The sequence below is a fragment of the Alosa pseudoharengus genome, unplaced genomic scaffold (assembly GCF_046254945.1).
Source record: "Alosa pseudoharengus isolate Yale_2024_CS ecotype anadromous, Long Island Sound unplaced genomic scaffold, YU_APseudo_1.1 YU_APseudo_1.1_scf_1, whole genome shotgun sequence".
Taxonomy (NCBI): domain Eukaryota; kingdom Metazoa; phylum Chordata; class Actinopteri; order Clupeiformes; family Clupeidae; genus Alosa; species Alosa pseudoharengus.
This window is the reverse complement of record NW_027468564.1, coordinates 8,749,887-8,759,687: the sequence shown is the minus strand read 5'-3', so window position 1 is coordinate 8,759,687 and position 9,801 is coordinate 8,749,887. Positions and strand designations below refer to the sequence as shown.

The 9,801-nt window shown below is 39.4% G+C and overlaps 1 long non-coding RNA gene across 1 annotated transcript; it reads left to right on the top strand.

The window, feature by feature from the left end:
• Window positions 1-932: 932 nt before the first annotated feature.
• LOC143137714 (uncharacterized) lies at window positions 933-4,279 on the top strand. Its single transcript, XR_012990074.1, has 2 exons — window positions 933-1,592; window positions 3,152-4,279. It is a non-coding gene; the product is annotated as an uncharacterized LOC143137714 (long non-coding RNA).
• The last annotated feature ends 5,522 nt before the right edge of the window (window positions 4,280-9,801 follow it).

Below are 9,801 nucleotides of genomic sequence, written 5' to 3'. Positions count from 1 at the left end.
GTGCGTGCGACAGAGGGAAAGTTCTTTGGTGTTGCTTTAACATACTGGGGTTGTAGAAATTGCATAAAGAATACCTTGCGCGTGTGTGTGTGTGTGTGTGTGTGTGTGCACATCTGTGTGTTATGTGTGTGTTTACATATTTAAAAACACATAAGTTGTGTGACTGTTACAATTGAGATAAAAAAAAAAGAAAAAGGTATTTCTGCAGCTTCGACTTTAATTTTCCATAACTAGCTAGCAATACGTCTTTTGGAGAGTCTCTGTGTGTGTGTGTGTGTTTGCCAGAGTGTGTACAGATGTACAGATGGGTGCAAATAACCTGACTGAGTGCATGATGGACAGAAACCTGAAGCTGCTATTGGTTCCAGTCGATGAGTATTTGCGTATCAGAATGCAGACTACTGGGATCATCCTCTGAAGTCTAAGGTATGAGCTACACCAGGCGCGTAACTGAAGCGTTCCGTTCGCGACGCGTAAAATCCGTTTTAGATTAATGGTCTATTTTTGCCAAACCTGTTTTGACGCCACACCATGACTGGTCTGATGCAGAGATGGATCCCTGTTTTTTTTAACCAATGGCAGACATCTGTCTCTAGCCAGACACAAATATCTTGCCTGATGCCTGAGATGATGGTGGACTTAACATGTTGACTAAATGGGATTTCACAATTTGAGCATTGTTTCACACTGGACTTAAACCTGCAACTCATGCAATTAAGACAGAGGTGCTACTAAGTATGACACAATTCCAAAATATTCCAAATATTTCAAAATATATGTAAATGTATGTTAAGAATGCAACATATTCATGTTTTGGTATTTTAATTGATCCTTGTCATGTGGACATGTGGATCCTTGACATGTGGATCCTTGTCATGTGGACAACAGTCTGATAGTGGTTTCATTATAATCGTTAAGTATCTGTGCTACACTGTAGTTTGGACTTGAATATCACACATGTCCTTTTACACCAGCTGACCAATGACAGGCCAGCATGGACGATGACATTAGTTTGATCTGGGGCATATTTGCAATTGCATATTTTACATTTAGTCTTTAGCACTTTTTACAGAGTGACTTAAAGCAATACCCTTCAATATTGTTAATATTACTGGAGGATAAGATTGTACATGAGTAATGACGTCATCCATAGCAACGAAGACTCACTCTTAGTTTAGGAGTTGTCATTTTTCCTTACTAAGATTGTACATAACTTAAGCATGTGTTTCAGATCTATATCTTGAGAGATAGCTTTTCTTCTCTTCTATGGCCTCGTCCTGACCCCCCCATCCTTTCTTTTGTCGTTTGTTTTGAATTCTTTACATATAATGAATTCTTGGTTTATCCTGTTGGGAGGGGTGTGTCACTGTACAGATGACTGCAAATAACCTGATGGACAGAATGCTGCTAAACATTAAATAGACAGATGACATCAGAGCAGACGTGAGAATCTGCGATCAGGAACATTTATCTTTGCAGAGGGAGTTGTTCTGTTCGTCACTGTTGGCTTGATATTCGTTAGTGCTGGCTGTTCAGGTGGACATTTTCTGTGGATAATTCAGATTACAGAGGGGGACTAAAATCATATAAAGGTAATAAAACATTTATTCACTTTTTTCTTCTTTTCTTTTTGTTTTTCTGTTTTGCTTCTGTGTGAGTCAATATGTTGGCTTTTATTCCTTGACAGTCACAAATGATTGCTGCAGATATTTAGATATGGACCTACTGTAAGCCTTAAGTAGATTTCTTCATCATGCAAAAGAAGTCAGAGTAAATAGGCTCCATGTCCACCAATAGGCTATTATTTTGGATTGCTAAATCAGTAACCTATAATTTAGTTGGACTGGACTGGAATAGCTCAATGCTCCCGGACACAGTAGCTTTAGGTTATTCATCAGACACTTTGCTTGTTGTTTGACTTTACACTTTGCCAGTCATGACACGGAACAGGTAGGCTTTAGGTTCTTCACTTTACACTTTGCCAGTCATGACACGGAACAGGCAGGCTTTAGGTGATTCACTTTACACTTTGCCAGTCATGACACGGAACAGGTAGGCTTTAGGTTCTTCACTTTACACTTTGCCAGTCATGACACGGAACAGGCAGGCTTTAGGTGATTCACTTTACACTTTGCCAGTCATGACACGGAACAGGTAGGCTTTAGGTTCTTCACTTTACACTTTGCCAGTCATGACACGGAACAGGTAGGCTTTAGGTTCTTCACTTTACACTTTGCCAGTCATGACACGGAACAGGTAGGCTTTAGGTTCTTCACTTTACACTTTGCCAGTCATGACACGGAACAGGTAGGCTTTAGGTTCTTCATCAGACACTTTGCCAGTCATGACACGGAACAGGTAGGCTTTAGGTTCTTCACTTTACACTTTGCCAGTCATGACACGGAACAGGTAGGCTTTAGGTTCTTCACTTTACACTTTGCCAGTCATGACACGGAACAGGTAGGCTTTAGGTTCTTCATCAGACACTTTGCCAGTCATGACACGGAACAGGTAGGCTTTAGGTTCTTCACTTTACACTTTGCCAGTCATGACACGGAACAGGTAGGCTTTAGGTTCTTCATCAGACACTTTGCCAGTCATGACACGGAACAGGTAGGCTTTAGGTGATTCACTTTACACTTTGCCAGTCATGACACGGAACAGGTAGGCTTTAGGTTCTTCATCAGACACTTTGCCTTAGTACTCTTTCCGCCCATCCTTTCTGCTGCTATCACCCAGCTATTGTATATGCATTGCTACAGTATTAGAGTTGACATCTAATAGAGAACACACCTATCTTGCCTAGAGTTGGCATCTAATAGAGAACACACCAATCTTGACTAGAGTTGGCATCTAATAGAGAACACACCAATCTTGACTAGAGTTGACATCTAATAGAGAACACACCAATCTATTGTATATTCATTGCTACAGTGCTAGAGTTGGCATCTAATAGAAAACACACCAATCTTGACTAGAGTTGGCATCTAATAGAGAACACACCAATCTATTGTATATGCATTGCTACAGTACTAGAGTTGACATCTAATAGAGAACACTCCAATCTTGACTAGAGTTGACATCTAATAGAGAACACACCAATCTTGACTAGAGTTGTGCGCTTTGTTTTGCTTTGTTTTTTCTTGTTCAGGTGTCCAAGAGCGGAGGCCCCCCCTCTTTGATGTTTTCCTAAAAAAACAGAGCTGGATGCAGATGAGAGTTGGTCAGAGGAGGAGAAGCGGTCCAGTTGCTGAGAAGGGCCTGCGCCAAATCCTGTTCTTGTGTGTCTTGTTCTTGGTCGGTCATTCCATTTGGGGTTTCGCCAGTTGTAGACGTTGTAGATTCAACACTATTGTCATTGTGCAGAGTACAAGTACAAAGACAACTAAATGCAGTTTGTGTCTAACTATTGCTAACACAAAAAAGCAGAAAAGTGCAAAGTAGAGAGAGGTGGTGCATAGACAGGACAGGAAATGTAGACAGTAGTATAGACCCTTTCAAGAGAGTTCCATTATCAGCATCATAGTTGGCCCCACAAGACTTCCTTTTTAACATTCCATATGTTATCTTAATGCAGAGGAAGTAGTTTGGGGCCCAAATAGAATGTTCAAGCATTGTTTTTGTTTACCTTGTTGAAAGGGTCCATACAGTTAGTTTACGCACTGCAAAAAATGAATTCTAACCAAGTGTTATTGATCTTATATTAAGATTAAAAAATCTATTTGGTATTGTTTTTAGTATGAAAAGACTTACCTAGCGCCCTCTCAAAAGATAATTTTGACTTAATTTATGAAGACTTTAACTTATTTTAAGGAGTCTTATCAAGAAAAATCAGACACACACTGGCAGACTATTTGCTTGTTTTTAAGATGAGATGTCTTAAAATAAGTCTTTTTTTTAAAAATTAAGTCAAATGATTTCACAAGAAAGCGCTAAGTCTCTTTATACTGAAAACAATACCAACTAGTTTTTATCTTGATATAAGATTAACACTTGGTTAGATTTTGTTAGATAAGCAGTTTTTGCAGTGCAGAAGATGGTGTACAGTAATATAAATTAAATATAAATATGTGCAGTGTCTTAGCAGTTATCTTAAATACTGGTACTTAATCGGATCAGCTGGATGGACAATGAGGTGGGCATTCTAAACTCACCTCCCCTTCTTCCTACTGGCTTTAAAATGAATGTATACCTTGTTGCAATATGGCAATTCCCAAAACAGTAAAAGTTGGGATGTTGTGTAAAATGTGAATAAAAAAAAAATGTTATAATCTGCAAATCTCATAAACTCATGTTTAGTTGCCAAAAGAACACAGACAACATATCAAATGTTGAAAATGATTTTAGGCTATCATGAGCTAAAACAATTTATTAACAATGTGATTTGAAACAGGTGATGTCAACAGGGGATTGTAGTCATGATTTGGTATAAAACCAGCACCCAGGAAAGGCCTTGTCCTTTAGCAGCGAAGATGGGCTGGGGATCACCAGTTTGCCCATAAAGAAGTGAGAGAATTATGGATTTGAATATTTCATCCTCTACAGCAGTGGTTCAGGGCAGCCGTGGCCTACTGGTTAGCACTTTAGGACCTGTAACTGGAGGGTTCGAACCCCGACCAGTAGGCACAGCTGAAGTGCCCTTGAGCAAGGCACCTAACCCCTCACTGCTCCCCGAGTGCCGCTGTTGTTGCAGGCAGCTCACTGCGCCGGGATTAGTGTGTGCTTCACCTCACTGTGTGTTCACTGTGTGCTGAGTGTGCTTCACTAATTCACGGATTGGGATAAATGCAAAGACCAAATTTCCCTCACGGGATCAAAAGAGTAGATATACTTATACTTACTTACAACCCCAGTATGTTAAATACACTGTTAATGAAATGTGGTTGCCTACTATTTTGAATTACCCAATAATAGTTTCTGATAGGGAAATCCTTAGGGCTCCATCTAGTGGTGAACTCAAGGAATGACCAGAACATGGTCATCCTGCATTCTCATGCGAAACATGCACATCTGGGGGACATACCTGAGTCCTTTCACCCGGTTAATACATGAGCAACAATCATTGTTGTTGGTTCTATTGTCAACACCAAATCATTTCTACCAATCCCAATCATTACCCAACAACAGTGTGAGTGATGATGAAAAACATATATTAATACATTTCTGTAAATTCATGTGCAATAGCAATAGCCCTTTGTCCCAGATTACTCAGTTAACAAATACAAACAACAAACAATAAACCGTGGGTGACGAAAGAACTAAAGGACCTACTAAATGAGAAAAAGAGTGTCTTCGCTTCAGGAAGCTTACAGAACAGAAAAGACACGCAAAGGAAGGTCAATAAAGAGATTTATAAGGCCAGGTGGGAATTCAAGAGCTGCATGGATTGGTATAGAGTTGATGGCAAATGCCCCCTTCAAGACAGGAAAAAAATGACTTCATGGATGACATAGCAGCCCTTGCCCTGGCCAACAACTTAAATGAACATTTTACCCGATTTGAAATAAATGACAGGGACGACATCTCTGCCAACAAACAGATTGTGAGGGACGATGCTGATATGGAGAGCACTTTGATAATAAAGGAGGAGATGGTCCAGCGAGTGTTTTTTTTAATTTTATTTTTTTTAATATATTTTTTGGGGCTTTTTATGCCTTTAATTGGATAGCACAGTGAGTGAGTGGGAGAAAGAGTCGGGGTGGGATCCGGAGAGGACCACAGGGCGGGAATTGAACCTGGGTCACCGGCGTACGGTGCAGGTGCCCCAGCCAGTTGCGCCACGGCATGGGCCAGTCCAGCGAGTGTTTGAGAGGATTGACGTACGGAAGAGCCCGGGGCCGGATAACATTGGAGGCAGAGTGCTGAAGCACTGTGCGGTCCAATTAAGAGGAATTTTCTGTTCCCTCTTCCAACGCTCAATGGACACCCAGGTGGTTCCGCTGCTTTGGAAAACAGCAGTTGTGACCCCCCTTCCCAAAGTCTCCCATCCATCCTCATCCAAGGATTATAGGCCCATCGCCCTCACCTCTCTTTTAGTTATATCACTTGAGTGGATCATTAAATCCCACATCATTAACTCCTGTAGACATGCCTGCAGATTTGGGAGGGACGGACGATGCCATTGTAGTGCTTTTAAATGATCTGTATACACACCTGGAGGGTTGTAAAACACATGCTCGCGTTTTATTTGCAGACATTTCATCAGCATTCAATACAATTCACCCACACATTTTAGCAAACAGACTTAGAGAGAACTTCCAACTAAACTCAACACTAATTAAATTGATCTTGGACTTCTTGAGTGGGCGGCCACAAAGAGTAGGGTGGGGAACACATTATCTGGAGTAGTGGTAGTGTCTTGTCACCAATATTGTTCACTGACTGTTGTCACAGTAGTTACCCTGGACGTCATATAATCAAATTTGCAGATGATACTGCTGTGATTAGTTTACTGGAGCGAGATGAAACTGAACATGGTCCAGTGTTGCAGGAATTTGCTGACTGGTGTGAATGTAATGCAACTGAGCGGAAGTTACCATTAACCAATGTGGGTGTGGCCAAAGAAGCAGAGGCAGTAGTTGAAGATGGACAGAAATGTATTATTCGGTTTGGATCGAACGACTAAGCAGATGAGTCCATAGAAAAATGTACAGAGAAAAAGGTTAACAATAATAATCTTCCAAAATTGCGATATTGAACCAGTATGAAAATTCTGCGTTTAGCCTCTAATCAAAATGCATGGGAGCTGTAACAGAGTCATAGCACTCACAGTACACATCAAGTAGACATCATACTTGACATATACCAGCACCATTTAACATAGACAGGTAAACACTAAACAATCAATTACAGTTTTTTTCAACTGCTTACACACTAAATCTTTGCTTGTCACACAATTTTCTAAACATGTTTTCCAAACATCATAACCCCACACCAAATCTGCAAAACCATACACTAATTCTCAGTGTTTGACTCAGTTTTCAATTTACTGAAACACATTTTGCAAAACACCACACACAATTTTCTACCTAACACAAAAAGTTGACTTTATGTAAAATTTGTCTTTTTATTCTATTTTGTTTGTCCTCATGTTGCAGTACCATTAGCTCAATACATTTTTTTGTGCCTCCAGAAATGCCTTAGGAACGCTTAGGAGTGTTTGTTTCTGCAGTTGAAAGGGTCTATAGGCCTATGAATACATACTGTACACGACCCCCCCCCCCACACACACACACACTTTGGAAAAAGCAAAGCAATTTGATAGTATAGTCAGCCATTTCCGTCTTAGGCAAAATCAGTGTTTTCAAAACTCCATGTACATCTGGGGGTCACTGTATTCTGCTATGCTTTTTTTCCTGTTAGCAGTAAAATATTGTATTCGCAACAGCAAATTATTTGGGAAAAATCACTATTTTTGGTTTCAATATTGCTTGAATTTTTGCTGTATTTCAACTTCTCTTTGTTGATACAGTGACTTTCACTCTTGTATGGAAATACATATAGAAAGCCTAAGACAGAAGAGCTTTAGGTTTTGAGAAACAGTGTGTACATGATGTATCCAAAATGTCAAAAGTGTTTGTAATGTGAGGCGAATGTTTGGTTTGAAGATGTGTTTGCGACATTTTGATTGTTGTGTGTCATTTTGCAGGGGATTTGAGGCATTTTGCATTTTGTGTGAGCAATTGTGGGTTTTGTGTGTGTGTAACTTGCGTTGTGTTTGACTGGTGATACACTCGGAAACGATGATGGTGGATGAAGCAGTTTTATTTGTCTGCATGGGTTAGGAAATACAAAAGTGAGGGAAGACAGAGAGATCTGGTCCGCCTGCAGCAGTTAACTTCCCTTCTGCTCTCAGACACAATCCTATTGCTACACTAAGTATCTAAGCATATGGTTATTTCCTTCTGCTCTCAGACACAATCCTATTACTACACTAAGTATCTAAGCATATGGTTATTTCATTTCAGGTCCAGTATGAGGTGAGGTGTGTCAATAAAATAATACAAAATAAATTCCAAAAGGGAATAATGTGGCATAAAATCATGAGTGTGAATTTGTAAATGTATGTAACTGTATAAGTAAACTACTTATATATCTAATCTGTTGAAATCTGTTATATTTCTAATTAGATCTAATTATATTATTACATGGGGTGATCATCCAGTATGATAAAATAAATATAAACAGTAGAATATGCAAACATTCAATCGAGAGTGAATTCGATGTACCACATAGAAATACAAACACTATTTCATCTATTTTCATTAGTAAACGCGCAAAACAGTGCTCATAAAAAGGTAAACACTCCACTCTTGTGGTGATACAGCGGTACTGCATTTAGAACGCAACCAAGACTTTGATGGCTAGTCATTCTAGCTCGCGAATGCTAGCCATGCTACGAGTGAAACATAAAACATTCACGAAACATAAAATCAAAACAACAAATACAATTGGTTACCTGCATGGGTCAGGAAATACAAAAGTGAGGGAAGATAGAGAGATCCGGTCCGCCTGAACAAAATAAATGTGATATTAAAATTTGCGCTAAAGCCATACTATTGTGCTCAAGGTCAAACGAAAATACAAAACCAAATAAAAGTTACAAGACAATATAAAACATCGCTGAAACGTGAGTTATGTGGATGAACATACATAATGATTTTAACAATAGATATAGGACATATATAATACAATTTATAACACTTTTAATGACTTTTAATGCGGACCCTCATTTGCCCAGCTTACCTGCAGCAGTTAACTTCCCTTCTGCTGCAGGACACCCACAATGCAACTACTGTACAGAATAATTCCAAAATAAAAGTCTTGACCCATTTAGCAGGATTTAACATTAACTATGTGGAGCACTTTATTAACACTGTTACATGTGGAGTTTTGAAAAATAGACACAGAGTTTTGAAAATGTGTGTAAACAGTTGTAAAAAACTGTAACACACAATAGACAAGACAGACCCTGGGCCACAAGCATAAATATATTACATATGTCACTAGCAAAATACATTGTTATAACAGACTCGGTTACATGTGGAAAGACTAATCATGCGGCTTGATCAGGACCGTCTCGAAGCTTCAAGCTTATACGTCTAATTCAGACAAACAATAAACGTGCCACCATAGCTAATAGCTACGTCTTGTGTCGTTTCTTACATATCTTAAAAGTGCTGGCCACATAGCAATGGCCCATGTATGAGTGTAACCTATGTGTTGTGTGTGTGTGCGCAAATAACAGCTGATGCGTAGAGGACGAGTGCCGACCGGTCACCAGTCATGTGCGGTCGTAGCTAGACCGTCACAGTGAAGTCTCCCAGTTGCATTTGAATATGTCCAAGATAATTCGAGCACTGAATCTAAGTCTAATGTAAGTCCTAACTATCTGATCATGTGTGTTAGGATCATGGCAATACATTGACCTGTAAACTCTTGTTCATTCATGGGTTAATGAAATATCAACATATCCCATGTTGCTCCATGTATTCAACCATTAGCCCAATCAGTGGGAAATCAAAGTCAAAGTCAAAGTCTGCTTTATTGTCAATTTCTTCACATGTTCAAGACATACAAAGAGATCGAAATTACGTTTCCCACTATCCCACGGTGGAGACAAGACATTTTACCAATTAGGTCCACAGACAAAAACATAACATTCAAGTAAACAATATAAAAAGTAAAGAGTAAATAAGAAGGCACATACAGTGAAGAAATAAGAGCAGCAAAAAAATAGGTTGAAAAATTGTGCAATTGTGCATACAGTAGACAGTCAATATAATAGTGCAGAAGTCAGGC